The sequence below is a fragment of the Pterocles gutturalis genome, unplaced genomic scaffold (assembly GCF_000699245.1).
Source record: "Pterocles gutturalis isolate BGI_N339 unplaced genomic scaffold, ASM69924v1 scaffold6701, whole genome shotgun sequence".
NCBI classification, from domain to species: domain Eukaryota; kingdom Metazoa; phylum Chordata; class Aves; order Pterocliformes; family Pteroclidae; genus Pterocles; species Pterocles gutturalis.
In genome coordinates this window covers 25783-41643 of record NW_010100209.1, presented here as the reverse complement: position 1 = coordinate 41643, position 15861 = coordinate 25783, and positions in this window count along the sequence as shown.

Below are 15861 nucleotides of genomic sequence, written 5' to 3'. Positions count from 1 at the left end.
GACACAGCCAGTATTTCTACTGTTGTAGCACAATGCAAATCCATTCAAAGACACTATACACGTAAAGGGGAAAAAAAACAGGATTCCCTTTCCATAAATACTGAGCTTCTACCAGTTCCCCCCCAAAACAACTTCACAAGTGATACATATCACCTTAAGAAGGGAAAGTGTATTGCAGAACTGAAGCTAATAAATTTTGTCAAACAGCACAGGATTCATTCCAGAGTGGCCAGACCCAGCAAAAGCAAAGGATGGGAAGGTGTGCTATCAGCATGGGCTATCAGACAGAACACTACACAAAAAGAAGAAAAAAACAAAAATCACATACAACACATCATGGCTTTGCTGCCAAGAAAAAGGAACCACTGAGCAATTCCTGCTTCCTCACATCAACTCTCCCAAAATTTCTGTAAAGAGACTCCTGTTTCCATCCCCTCAAAATTATTCATCTTATATGGGTTTAAAGCTCTGTTTTAAGGTTTACTCCTCTCAGTTAAATTATGAAAGCTAAACTCAGTCATTGGTTCCAAAACAGAATGCCCTAAAAGCTATTGATCTCATACTAAAAGTAACATATGGGTATTCTTCTCAGACAGCCAGGAAAAGTAGGCTCTGTCTTCAAATGATTAGAAAAAAATTTTTTGCTAATACAATCTTCAAAATCCCATGTCACATTATTAAAAAATTCCCACTTTTTTTTTAAGCTGCTCTTGCCTATGGAATCCTATATTGCAGCATATTCTTAAAACAAGCAAATAGCTCTCCAAGATTAGACAAAGATAGACAGATTCCTGGGGAAACAGCTTATTCCTTACATAATTAGTTTACTTTTTTCCTTCTAATTTATTCCACAATGGATCCAACAGAGAACAGAAATTCACATATGCCGTGCCATTAGAGAGATTAATCTCTTTATCCAAACATTCTGAAATTCCCCTGTATTTTGGAAAAATCTCTTTTTTTTTTGTATTTTTGGTAAATCTCCATAATCACTCAATTTAGTTCAGACTTCTGCATTATAGTAACGCAATCTCTCCTCAAGGCAAAGCAAAATAACAATGTAACTGTTCTTCACCCTTGCTTTTTTCAAAACCTAGAATGAAATTGATTTGCTCAGTATTGCAATACTAGTAACTTTTATTTCAAGGTATTACCAGAAAAATACTATCCCACATCTTAAAAAATAATTCAAGTAATCCAGATAAAGACATGCAATTCACAATGCAGTACATCAACCTCCCCAGATCTAAAACAGCACCAATTTTTTTCTTGCTTTCTCATTTCCAATGTGCTGAAATAACTAATTTTATTTACAGGCTTGTGGACTTCTTGTTTTGCTTTTAATGTCTAGAAAATGGAACTGTGCATGTAATAAAGACCTTACAAAACCAAGCAGTCAAAATGAATTTTGTATTTGTACCTTTACAAAAATAATTGTTTAACCATTTTTTATTTCTCCTAGAAATGAACACTTTTGGTGACGCTCCTTTTTAAGTCCTCACCTTCTGCTTGCAAGCCTCTTGTCTCATTGCGTTCTCCTAGAAAGCTTGTAAGACAATCAAAACCATACTTAAAGAAACTGCTGGTCCTTCAAGTACTTGAGGTCAAACCTACAGCAGACTGCAAGATCAAAAGAGAAACTGTGAATAGAGTTGTTATAGACTACAAAGCTTTGTAGTAATATGCCTAATAAACTCACATTACTACAGGGATAGATAACTGTAATAACCAAGAGCAGAATCAATGGTTTGGTGAGCAACTGGAAACAACCTTCCAGATGGAGGTGCTTTTTTATTTAAGTTCCTACTGTGACGGAACGGACAACAGTACAAAATATTTATTCCTTTACCAGGGCTGAACCTGCTGATTTGACTCTGGATTTACTTCTCAATTTCAAGTCAAAATAGAGCCAATACAGCCTGGACATATTTTATCCCTTCTCCAGTGCGGTGTTCAAAGACCTCCAGCCTACGGGAATGTGTTTCTACGCAGTTTTCTAAGAAAGCCTGTCACACCTCTATTTCATCTTGTCAGGTTTTGTTCAAAAGACAAGATAAAAGGCAAGGCAGAGTAGAAATTTCTTGCACCATGAAAAAAAATGGAAGGACTCTCACTTTTATCATCCTCCTGCCCTAGGCCTTACCCTGCTCAATTCTTGAACAGTCATCTATGACCAGCTACTCACTATTCACACTGTCATCTGTATTTCAAATTACCGGAGATAACGGGAAAGCCTCAGCCCAATAAGATTTAGTTACTTCCCTCCAAGTTGTCCTACAACCTGCAAGACTGAAATTCTCTAAAAGCAGCAGCAAAGCATCACTTGCATTATTAGGTATGGATTAGGAGATTCCTCGAGCAAGCAACAGTCTGAAATATTCTATGGTAAACCAACAGTTATTTCCATACGTGAGATGTGGAAAGATGCCATGTTACACTTATCCTAGAGCTTTTCAAATATTAATTGGATTTGGAACAGCATTTAAAAATTTTACCAACAGTTGACACTGAGGGAGCTGCTATCATAAGAACAGCTTTGATGGGAATGGCAAATCCCAATTTAAGTAGTTAAGAGTAATCACCAGAACCACTGAAATAAATGCATATATTCTGCTTAGTAGACATCGCAAACAGCTTAATGGAAAATCTGACGTGGCATGGCATTTGTGAAAAATACAAAGGGTATGAAATCTAAAAACGCCTAGCCAGTATTCTTGGTAATTATTACCTATTTCACTGCTGCTCTTCAAAATCTCAAGAAAGATTAGTTTCACCACTGGAAATAGTACTAACTACAAGAAAAAATACTTTCTCAAAAAAGAAACCACCTTAAATCAAAGACAAGGTTATAGCTATACTATTCAAGGTGCATACTCATATGTTTAAAATAGTGGATACTTGGTTCTCCCCACTTACTTCTCAGGCACATCTTCATTAGCTTTTGTTTGCTTAAGGGCTACAAAACTTGAAGTTTCACCGTTTGAAGAAGAAAAAGATACCTGGTATATTTCAACATAACATCCTGCTATACCATGAAATCACGTAAGACTATAATTCATTAGGCTCTTCACTGTAATTATCAAACCTGAAATGCATAATACCAGAGAGTAAACATGAGTTATGAAAGTTAGATTCCCCTACATTCAAGAATTCCTACACAACCCTTTCATATTTTGTTAATTCAAAATAGAACAGATGTAACTAGATAACCAAACTACTTTAAAGAAACCCACAAAACTAATTTAAACCTTGTAACACTGCTCTTAAAGTAAATAGCAACTAAAATTCACAAATAAGGCAAAGCAATAGATGGGGTCTCCTTCCATCCACGAACCAGCAGTTCACTGGCCACAGGGCAGCTGCATTGTTGATTCTCAAGGACTAACAAAACAGGAAACACAAAGGAGGGAACATTTAAAAGCTAGCAGGAATACATACATTGCAGTAGGAAGGAAAAATAGGTAGCTGTATCATTGATCAGGCAAATTATCAAGAACAAATCAGTAACACAGTCTCCTTCACTTGAAGAAAAAAAAAAAAAAGACTGACTAGTTGCCAAAAAGAAACCACAACTACAGCATGCTTATGGATACATTTTGTGCACTGAACTGTATCAGAAGCTCCAAACATTTTTGCTTATTTATAAAATCTAAGTGCACATGTCTACTCAGAGATAACAAAAATTGAATAATAACATAGCTTAGATTAATTCTAAAATATCCAACTCCTAGAAGCAAAGTTCAAGTCTTGGTAACGTCAATATAAAGTTTTATTTTTCCAAAGCAGATAGACCAGGTTTCTACGCCATTTACCATATTTGCCCAGCAGCTTTTTGGCAGGAAATCCTTTTGGATAAGAGTTCAAAAAGTAAAATCTTATTTGTTTTATGTTGATATTAATGTTTTCATGAATTTTCTTCAAGAAATCGTTGTTGGCCTGATGCCTCTGACTTAAATTGCCATTCTCTTTCTAAAGGTGGTCGTTTATTTCCATCAAAGAGGACCTGCACAACCATAGTCTACACTTATCAAAACCTGCTAGAAAAACAAAGAATATTCATCATTAATACAATCACAGTAGACGTTAGGATGCTTCAACATCCAAGTTGCAGATACAGTGTATGTTAAAATACTCTTGTGCTGTTATCACAAAAGCAACATGGTGATAAACTGAGACAGACTGTATTAACATAGGAAAGGGGAATTCAGATGCCAAGGTAGAAATAAAAAAAGGATTTTTCCAATAAGAGCTAAAATTAGCTGGTTCATCCAGAGAGGCAGAGAAGTGCAGGAAGTCTTTTCCAATTGGCAACAGCAACAAAGACAGCTCTTCCAATAAATGAGAAGTCACGTGGAAGGAGTGGGACTGATTCACAGTGAAAGAGAACCTACAAAGATGCCTGAGGCATACTTCTAAAAGTTAAAACAATTCTCCACTACATCCTAAAGAGAGATGGTGAAGATGTTTGAGGATAAAGAAAATCGATTGGAAGGGGAGAACAGAGAATGGAAAAGACAGGATGAGAAAGATGGAAAGAATCCCAGCAGAAAATAGGAAGCAGGAGTGACAGCAAAAACCTTCCACAACAAAATACAAGACAGAAAGCATAAACAATATTTTACATCTCCTCTATAGGCTGAGAAGTAGAGAAGTTAAGTAATATAATGTGGCAGGCTGTTGATTCAAATCTTAAAATTTAAATTGAGAGACTAGATCAAAGGAAGACTAATTAAAACAAGAATAAAGTACAGGGTGTGCAATTCCTCTCCTTAATTACTCCAACAGTAAACCCCAGGGCTTCACTAAGTATTTCACTTTCAAATTTCCAGATTAGCTCACTTCTTCCACAGCTGAGTTGTTCCAAAGGCAGCAGCAAAGGGATGGTTGCCTGGAATAAAATGAAATGCCTGTGAGTTCCAGTATAGTCTTTGTAAGTGGATGTAGGCTTTCTCCAACTGGCAAAGCAAAAAGGTACTTCCCACTGGGGAGTCTCAATCAAAGAGGAAAAAGCTGGCTTTTTGGAAGGAAAAAACACTCACAAAACTGACTAGCTCCTAAAGGATTTAATTACTCTAACCTGAATGGAGCATCTTGAATTAGCCACAGATGCAGCTACATCAGAGGACTTGTCCTAATCATGAGACGAAGAGACCATGCTAGTAGGCAACTATAATCATTTACACCCTAAAAAAAATTCCCCACACTCCTCTCTTAGTTTTACATTCCAGTCCAGCCATATAACCAGTCAGAAAGAGCTGAACTGAGAGATGAAACTCAATGGCAAATACTCAAAGCAAAACAAACCAAGGGGTAAGATCCCTACAATGCAACACCGGTCAAACTCAGTGCCAGGTAAACACCTGTTCAACATGCAGCATTTTTTCCAATTGCAGTAACAATCACAAACATTAGTAAAGCATACATTAATATCTCTACCTATTTTACAAACATTGGTTAAACAAAAAGAAAGATAAAGTTAGGGCTCTGTTGTCTAGTAAATAAAAGCCCTATTTTGGCCTTCAAACACTTTCATGAACTCTAAAACCTGGAATTGTCAGAGTGATAAAACAACACAGGAAGAACAACATAAATGCAGCTAGTTCCTGGGTTCAAGTCCGACAGCATCCTCATTAAAATAAGTATTATAAGAGCATCAGCAGAATGGCCAAAGAATGACTCATTAACTGACTACACCTTCTTAACTCAGCAATAAACATTAGTGCTGAATAATAGTGACAGGATATTATTGGGGAAGGCTGTAATACCACTTCAGCTTTCAGGACTGTCAATCCACTATCTAATGCTAGTTTTGAAAATGTTGAGAATAAATGATCAAACAGTGCTGTCCAAGAGTACAGCACCAAACACAGCATAAGGTAACCACTTTGGAATACCCTAAATCATCTCTTTACATTTTGATTAGCAAAACTACCAGCATAATCCTAGACTTGGTTGTCAGACTGCCACAGTACAGAACATTCAAACCATTCTGATAATAAGACAATACTGTTAGAAATCCACTTTGTTAGCAGGTTTTTATCCTTCACCTGCTATCAGAGGTCACATCACAAATGGTCCAATGTAGTAAGCAAGACTAGAAAAAAATAAATGAAGAAATTATATTAAGAATATGCTGTAAACAACAGATTACAAAACCAAACAGTGGCAGCATGTTTAAAGGGAATCCAGCACTATGGATTTATGATTTAGGCTGATCATGTCCTGCCCATTTGTTTTTTTAAAAATTCAACAAACTCAAGGATTTGGAGAGGGCGTGCTCGTACTGAAAAATAATTTGTGCATGTTTTACTTTTTTCTAGGAGTATTTAACTGAAAGCAAAACCTTTGAAGTTGCTCTTTCAATGAAATGTCTATTGCTACAAACACCTAACTCCATAACTGAGTTTGTCTTTCTTTCCTACATCATAAAATTAATGACTCAAGTGCCATCTACTGTGTCTGCACTCAAGTGCAGCATTTCTACAGACAAACAGAAGATAGTGCCAAAAACATCATGCAGAAGTAACTAATTAATTTTATGCCAAATTTGATAGCTTACCTTCAAGTATTGTCCTCCCTGCAGAATAACATACATACTATGCTCAGAATACTGGACTCAGAATACCTTCGAGGTATGGAATCTAACTTAATATAATGGTCTAAAGCAGATCTTCAGATTTTCAGTTAAATTTAAAACACAAAACCAAAAAAAACCCCAACCAGAAAGAATTATCCTGGTTTTCCTCTCATCTTGATTATGCTTTTATCATAACATCATTTTCCTTCACAAGATCAAGCAGATCAGATATGGAAAAAAATTTAGAGCAAACACCAGAAAAATAGCATTTGCCAAGAGCTACCAGATGACTGTCATGGAAATAACAGTGCATTTTCCTACACAGGGGTTTGGAATAGAACATACATGGTATCTCAAAAACTTCCAGGATTACCTTGGTTTTTAAGTGCATTACCTTATTAGGGGAGACTTCAACACTTCTCTTGAAGGAAAGCTTCTTATGGTGGTGACAGCCAACATGGCTTCACCAAGGGCAAATAATACCTGACAAATTTGGTGGCCTTCTACAACAGGGTTACAGTGTTAGTGGACAAGGGAAGAGCACCTGACATCATCTACCTGGACTCGTTCAAAGAATTTGACACTGCCCTGCATGACATCCTTGTCTCTAAATTGGAGAGACATGGATTTGACAGAAGGCTGGATGATCACACTCAGAGTTGCAGTCAGTGGCTTGATGTCCAAGTAAAGACTGGTGACAAGTGGTGTTCTGCAAGGGTTGGTATTGGGACCAGTGTTGTTTAACATCTTTGTTGGAGACATGGACAGCGGGATCGAGTGCACCCTCAGCAAGTTTGCCGATGACACCAAGCTGTGTGGTGCAGGTAACACATTGGAGGGAAGGGATGCCATCCAGAGGGACCTTCACAGGCTTTAGAGGTGGGCCTGTGCAAACCTCTTGAATTTCAACAAGGCCAAGTGCAAGGTTCTGCATGGAGCAGGGCCACAAAAATGATCAGAGGGCTGGAGCACCTCCCACATGAGGACAGGGTGAGAGAGTTGGGGTTGTTCAGCCTGGAGAAGAGAAGGCTCCTAGGAGACCTTAGAGCAGCCTTCCAGTACTTAAAGGGGGCTACAGGAGAGATGGGGAGACACTCTACATCAGGGAGTGCAGTGAGAGGATGAGGGGTAATGGTTTTAAGCTGAAAGGGGGCAGATTTAGATTAGGTATTAGGAATAATTTTTTCCCTGTGAGGGTGGTGAGGCACTGGAGCAGGTTGCCCAGAGAAGCTGTGGATGTCCCATCCCTGGAGGTGTTCAAGGCCAGGCTGGATGAGGCTTTGAGCAACCTGGGCTAGTGGGAGGTGTCCCTGCCCATGGCAGGGGGTTGGAACTAGATGATCTTTAAAGTCCTTTCCAACCCAAACCATTCTATGATTCTATGATAGAAGAAGAACACAAGTAGAATATCACAGGAAAGATACAGCTTGGAGTTATTCACACAACACACAGCTTTAACTATCTCATACAATATTTATTTCATGACATACAGAACTTTGCATCAAAATTACTCCACTTCCACAGTCAAAGTACTGAAGACAGATGTTCTTTCAACGTTGCATTAAAGTTTGCTGGTGGATTACTTTCAGCTTTCTGTTACGTCCTTTTCCATCACATTCTATTAGAGGGTTCATGAAAACTCACCCCCTTTTTCTCCCCAGGCCTCTCAGCACTCAGAGAAAGATAAGATTTGAGGCCACAATTGCTACCACATCATTAACTGTAGACCATGGGAACAGTTTTGCTGAGATGTTAGGGGTAGCGGGTAGTTTGCGGGGAGTAACAAATCAGCTTCTATCACTTGCCTATTCTGCTGTAAACGCAGAATGTGGGAAGCAAATGAAACAAGGCCATGGCCAGAGAGCTATAATCTCCCTCTGCAAACACAGCTCCCTTCATTTGTAATAGATGGAGGAAACAAACAGAAAAAGCATCTCCTCTAATGGTCATGTTGCTCTTTCCAAAACAGCTCCCTCTCCAGCTCCACTGGCACATAAAGAGGAATGATACACAATCCTTTAAAAACAAAATAGCCACTCTACCACTATCACTGCAGTGAACCACAAACACCCAAAGATTTTAGGCATCAAACAGAATCCAAGCCCCGAGTGTATGAGAGGCTTTGTTCAAGTGCCATCCATGTTTCAGCATTCCTTTGAATACAGATTCTTTTTTTGAGTTCAAACTTATACGTGATTATCAAGTAACAGGGAGAATTCATCCAGACTAATAAAATATAAAAGGTTGCCTCCTACTTATTGGTTCCAAAATAAACACCACAATCAGCATGTGTGATTAAATTAAACTTCATTTCCAAACTAAACACTGTGTCATGCACACAATGCAGGGTTTAAAATACCACAAATATTCTGAAGGGGTCACAAGGTACATAAAGACAAACATAAGAGCAATTTACAGCAGGAAATTTGGCAGAGAGGTGTAAGGGGGGAGGCAGTCAAGGCTTACTATTCTGAAGGAAAACTAGTACCATATTGTGCACACCTGGTTCTCCTTCAGCACTGATTACCATTGTATACGAAAATGCAAACAGCTAGGAGAAGGTTCCTGCACAGATCTCAAAACCAAATTATTCTGATGTACCAACGTCTGTTTGTAAAATCACCATGCTATGAATACTTAAGTGTTCGGTCTGAGCTGACAACAGCCCTTTCTCCTATCAGCTGTGTTTTGGATTTCATGCTCATTGCCAGAGAGTTCACAGCTGGGAATTACACACAGGTCATGTGAAAAACCTTTTGTTACAATACTTCTGTTCTCAGGTGTTATTCTGCCATAGAGAGTAATATTTCAGAACATTTTCCAACTGCTTCATCTTCAACTGAAATCACCTTATAAAGATGAACTATGATGGAACTAAAAGTGAATTGCCAATGCTATGCCAGTTCCCCTCCACCCACCCCCCAAACTGCACAGCACTTGCCTAAAGCACTTCTCATTTTTCTACTTTCAGGCTCCTGCATAGTTCCACCGAGATGGCCTGAGCCTGACATATAAAAGTTGTTGCAGTTCTAGGTCCGATTTCACAAGATGCCCTGGCAGTATACATCCTCCCTGGCCTGCACAACTTTGGTATTACAGGGCCAATCTTTTCATGATTCTGCCAACACAGCTCTATTTTGATTTCCAAGCCACCATCTTTCTCTTCTAGTTCTGAACTTCTAAGCATCACAGTTTCTAACCACGAAGGCTGAAAAGAATGGAGAATGATACCATTCACTTTATATTCAAGGAGAAAAGGATACTCTCCCCTCAGTATCTGAGCTTCCCATTTCTGCCAAGCAACAGGCCAAAAGCCAAGATGAACTTTATAGAAGTTCATTTCCCTTTCGAGTGATGAAAAGGCACCACCTTGCGGATGTTGCTCTGAACAGCTTCACCGACCAGAAGAAAAAATTCCAGTACAGCCAATTCCCAGTTCCATCAATGGGAACATTAATGGTTTGTATAATGAAAAAATTACCACTAAATAACAAATATCAGAGCATGTTTCAGTTAACAAAGCATTCTGTTTAACTAAAGTAATTAAGGCTTTGTTATATCTTATCTCAAAGTGAATACTGAAAAATTAATTTAATTTTTTGCATGCAACAGTAATCTTCTCCAGTATCCCACCTATATTTATTATCTCTTCAGCAAGCACTGATTAGACACTTACTGCAAAGATCTAAATAACGTAACTGATTTGCACATAGAAATTATATCATTTTTCCATAAGCAATAGCCAAATGGCAGTCACAGTCAAAAGCAAATATAATGTGTGCAAAATACACAGCCACTACCTTTGTCTGGAATAAAATACCCAAAATTGCTATAGGACAGTATGCAGGAAGTGAGAATAAGAATATTGTACTTCAGTTGGTGAGCAAACAATATTTGCCACAAATAGATTCCTTCATCCACAGGCTTTTTCAATAAACACTTCTTTTTCCTTTGCATGTTGAACTTGGTCCAGTGGAGACACTGGACTACACAGCTACAAACGTAATCCAAACAACTTCTAGATTGAACTACAAATTCAATCTAGTCTAGCTACTAGAAAATACATCCTCCTACCAAAAGGCCACAAACACATTCTGAAAAGTGACTGATAGAATACAAAATTGATGACAATGGGCTGATGGAATACCAAATGGATAACTGCATACACGTCAGACTATCTAGATACTTGGTATTCAGAGTTACAGAAAGCAGAAAATGCCTGTGATTCCTCTTTTAAAAGCTAGTCAACTCCTTTATATATCATTTCCCTATTCCACTAACATTCCCAGAGCACTTATGTAATTTACACAGAATGAGCAACCAAAAAACCCACAAGAAAACAAAATCTGCTTGCAGTTCTTGAAAATTTTCTATAGTTCATACTTTGATGTAAATGCTACTATTTCAATGTCTAAAATTATGAAGAAAAATGGATTGCAATGACTTTATAGCACAGGGAATTAATTCTGTCTTCAAATCCTGACGACTCAAAAGTCAGTGCCTGTAGTCTCAGTATAATTAGAAACCCTGGATGAAATTACTTGCTTTCAAGTCACCTGCCATCCCTATATTTCATTATACTAATACAGAAAATAAACTTAAGTAGAATTAGTACACTGAAGTTTACTCTTAACCCATACAGCTGAAAAACATATCTGCTGTCCAACGTCCAATTAGCACATTCTAGTGAGAGGAACAGATAAACCACAGCAACGTTCAATAGCAGCACTCAAGTTCCCTGCACTGTTCCAGGAAAATAAGCATCAATACCATAAACAGAAGGAACTATGACACAACAGGATTAGCCTTCAAGGAGGTCTCAAAAGACTGGAGAAATACTTGCAAAAATACAAAAAGGGGGGGGATAATTCAAGAAAGCACAAGCTGATACAAGGATAACCAAGTTTAAAAAATAAAGACGCATTAGCAACACAGGTCTTCTTTACAAAAGTATGTAGGGACTATAGTGGAAACAAGTGAACAATTCAAAATGCAATGATACTGAGTTCAGGTGGAAAGTTATTCAGGAAAAAAACTGAAAGACCACTTTTCAGCTGGATTACTTCCTCACTTTAGTTCACTACATGATTGCACAAATGCTTCTGTAAGAACAAAAAAAGGTAACAGAAGGTATATATTTATCTGTGTATAAATACACATAATCCCACAGCATTGTCAAAAAGTTACCAGTGAAATTTTATCTTCAATCACAAATATAAAATATCAACAAGTAAGTCTGATGAGTATAGCCTGAATTTGTCAGCCACACACACCTTCATCCCAACTGACCAAGACAACATGGTTCTGCTTGTTCCAGAAAACAAAATCCAAGAAATTCAACAGTGACTAGAGAGGGTCTGTAAATTGACTGCTGTTGTAAAGAATGTGGATATTTCTCCAGACTTGAACAGATAAAAGGAACATACAAGAGGAGAGTGGGAAAAAGACGACTAGAGAGAAATTAATACAAAGGGGTGTAACTTTAACTTACGCAGCCACTTTTTCACCATTTCCAAGGAAAACTCACTCCTGATATTAAAATTAGATTTAATATTGTGACTGGTTTAACAAGAAGGTAAATTTTAAGGTGACTTTAAACTGGGTTCTTATGACCTATTTAGAGGAGATAAAGGAAAGAAACAAATCAATGAAAGAATCACCTGCAAAAGAGGACTCCATTTAGAGATGCCTCTCTGAGGTCCACACTGAAGCAAAGGAAAAAGAAAACCATTAGGAGTAAGACATGTTCTCAGCTGCTACATACAACAGATAAAACACCAAGGATACATATCAACCATGGTGATGAAGGCAAAAACTCAAGAGAGGTTTGAACAGTGTCAGTTTTCACTTCAAATTGCTTTACAATTTGGTGCAGGAAGGGGAAGGAGTATCAGCTTTCTGCTTCCATTTCAGTATCATCAAAACAAACTGCAAGCTGCCTGCTCTACAAAACATCTTACAAATATTTCTATTTAACAAAAAAATTGTCATCTTTATTGTTCTGTTAGAACGTCCACATGCCTACGCTAGGAGAGTGGATCCCCCCCCAAATTCATTAATGCCAAATCATTAAGCGTATCCATAGTGTGTACTTTACTAGGTCACTCACAAAGGGATGCAAACGACCACAAGCATTTGGTGTCTTACAGTATATCTCAAAACTGCAATTTAAACATAAAAGAAATTTTCAGGTTAAATGACACAGAAAAACTAGGAAAACTTAATGTCTCTGCTCATCAGTAATTCTACAGACTTTAAACTAGGTGAGGGAAAGTCTACAGGGAGAAATACTCTCTTTTACTAGACCAACCAACAGACAGGTTCTCCCAAGCCCCTCTTCATGTTTCTAGTGAAAAGCTCTCCCTTTTCCTGATTGTACCAATTGAGATAATAAAAAAAAACTTTCACACGCTTCCTATCAATCTTTCTTCGCTTTATCCTTACCTCATCAGTTACAACTCTGAACTAGGAAGCAGATTTACCGAAGCTGAGAAAAAAGCTGTAGTAATTAAAATATTCTGAGGTCATAGACCATGTCAGTACATGGATTATTGAAAACCTTGGCATTGATAAAAAACCATAACATTATAATTCCATCTATAGTTTGACAGAAGTTTGTGTCTATTTTTAGAGCCCAGGAATATAACCTATGCGACTTATCACTGATCCATTGCATCATGAACCAGGCACCTTTCCCTGGTACCACAAATTTTATTTTCCTAGTGTTTTTCTCTTCACATATAGCAAAATTTATGGACCATATCTAAATCATATTTTGCCTAAAATCACCAATTACTTAAACTATTTCTTAAACAACACAATCTTAAGTGTCAGGTATTCAACTACTAGGAAGAAGGCAGTTTGCTGCACCAAGAAAGTTAATGTTGTCTATTCTTCAGATGAACTGGTGTAACATGACTGATTGTTCTTAATTACCTAGCATTTCTTTGGACATTCTCAGTATCTGAGGAACATCACAGCTACAAAAACTTCAGTATTTCTGTAAGTTTGGGTTATATTCAATAGAATCAATTACAGTGTCTGCATGACACACATATGCTTCAGGTCTGGCTACAAATTCTTATGTTTCTGCTGAAAACTCCAGAAGGCTCCACAACTGTACTAGGGCCAGGTTCATGTTTTTAAGAAACACCTAGCATTCAGGCTGCATCATTAATTCCAAACAAGTTGGTGAAGTTTACAGAGATCCAAGGAGTTTACTGTACTTCAGTAACAGCAAATCAAGTTGTGTAAATGGTATTGCTATACAAGCTCTCATTTCCTGACTATTCATAGACCTCCCCTGCTTAGCATCTCCTTACATTTGGGAGGCTCTAGTAAAAAAAGCAGCAGTTAGATCACTGCACCAACAATCCATGACATATTCACCAATATGCAAACCCTACCTCCAGAATCCAGACAAAGGACTCAATTGCAGTGACCAAGAGGAAACAAACAGCACACACTTCTGTACAAATTGTTTGTCCTTGAGAGGAGAAACACATCGCTATTAGTGCTAGTTAGTTATTCCTTCAGAAGGAACTGAAAAGCCAGCTTCAAACAATATTAAAAATAACAGTGTTTAAGGGCAAATAGAGCACATAAGTAAAACTGAGTATTTAACTAAATAGAAGACAGATACTCTTTCAAACTGACCCCACTGAGGAACACTCCAACATCAGAAAAAACAAGCAAACAAGACTAAGGCAACTGAAATACAAGCCCAGTAACAGACCAGTCTACCACCACCCTATAATAATGTCTGGTAATAGTTGGCTCTTGGCATGAAAATAACAAGTTTAAGGCTTTGGAAATGAATGGAAACATAACTCATTGGTATGTATTTCAACAGCCACTGTATTAAACTGGTGAGAGGTCTGACTTTACTAGTGGTCCAGTCAGAGCTCAATGACTGGACTGAACACAAGTGGGACAGTCAAATATGCAAAATGCAATTTATTCCCTAGCACTGGCTTTTATAAGATGGCAAAGATTTCATTACATCCTATCAGCATAAATAATGTTCTTCTAGGAGACAGAACCTTGTAAATATACACAAATATTTTATAATTTTGAAATGTCATACTTTGTTAACAGATTTTATCTGGTACAAAAAATGGGAGAGAAAGCAGGTATCTATCATGATTTACAAATTGTATCCTCTGGAATTTGACAGTATTGGAATTCAAAAAAAAGCACATGCACATACAAAGAGGTACTGGACCACACAAATACTTCCAGAAATTTGCATCTCCAAGTAACTATTATGAAATTATTTTGATTTAGCAATAATCTTAACTGTCATTCTCTAGTAACTGTTCAGTATCATGCAGAAAGTAGTTTGACAGTCTGCATACACACTACTTTCTACATTGATAGCTATCTTTGCTGCAAACAATATTCATCTTCATCTATGTTTTAATGGAGGGAGTCAAAACAAAAAACCCCACACACTACCCATAGACTCATTCATCTCAAACCAGACCTCTCTCAGGGCTCTATCTTCAGATCAAATCAGCAACTACAATTTGCACAAAATATTCTTAAAAATAGAATTACAAAAATACAGGACTACAACAACTATGTACAGAACTTCTAATGAGATTAAACAAACTGCTATTACTTGAAACAACTGCTACAACCAAGGTATTTTGAACAAAAGAAATAACAGGGAAAGTACCACAGGCCAAGTAAGTTAAATCAAGATCATAGACTTTCACCTAGAACTGAACTTACAGTCTTGGACAATTTAGTAAGTTCTCTGTAAAAGTTCCTCTTAGTAGGAGACAAAAAACAGGAGCTAGAGATAACTACATTCTACAGACTTGTAAAGCAGCAGCTGCAAAAACTTGGCTAACAGTTTAGCCATAGCATGCTGACAGATGGATATGAAACTATTAATAATGAAGGAATGCAAGCATGTTATGAACTGTACCAGCTATTTTATGGAGTTATACATTTCATTCTGAATTTTAGCATAGGAAGAAATACTGTGGTTTGAAAATCTACTATTCAGCATAGTTTCTGACCTCAGCTATAATTCATTATGCATGGATGTGTTACAACTCCAAATACAGCATATTATGATGCATTTTAAAACCAGAACATACAGACTAAAACCAGGACACTGGCCTAATGATGCACAAAAGCCCTAAGCAATGTAAGGACAGGCTGTAGGCATCCAGGCATTGGCTCACCTTTAGTCAAAGTATAAAACATCATAATAATGGTATGTAACAAAATCCTTCCTAGAGCTGTTAAAAGTGTAAAGGATGTTCCAAGCA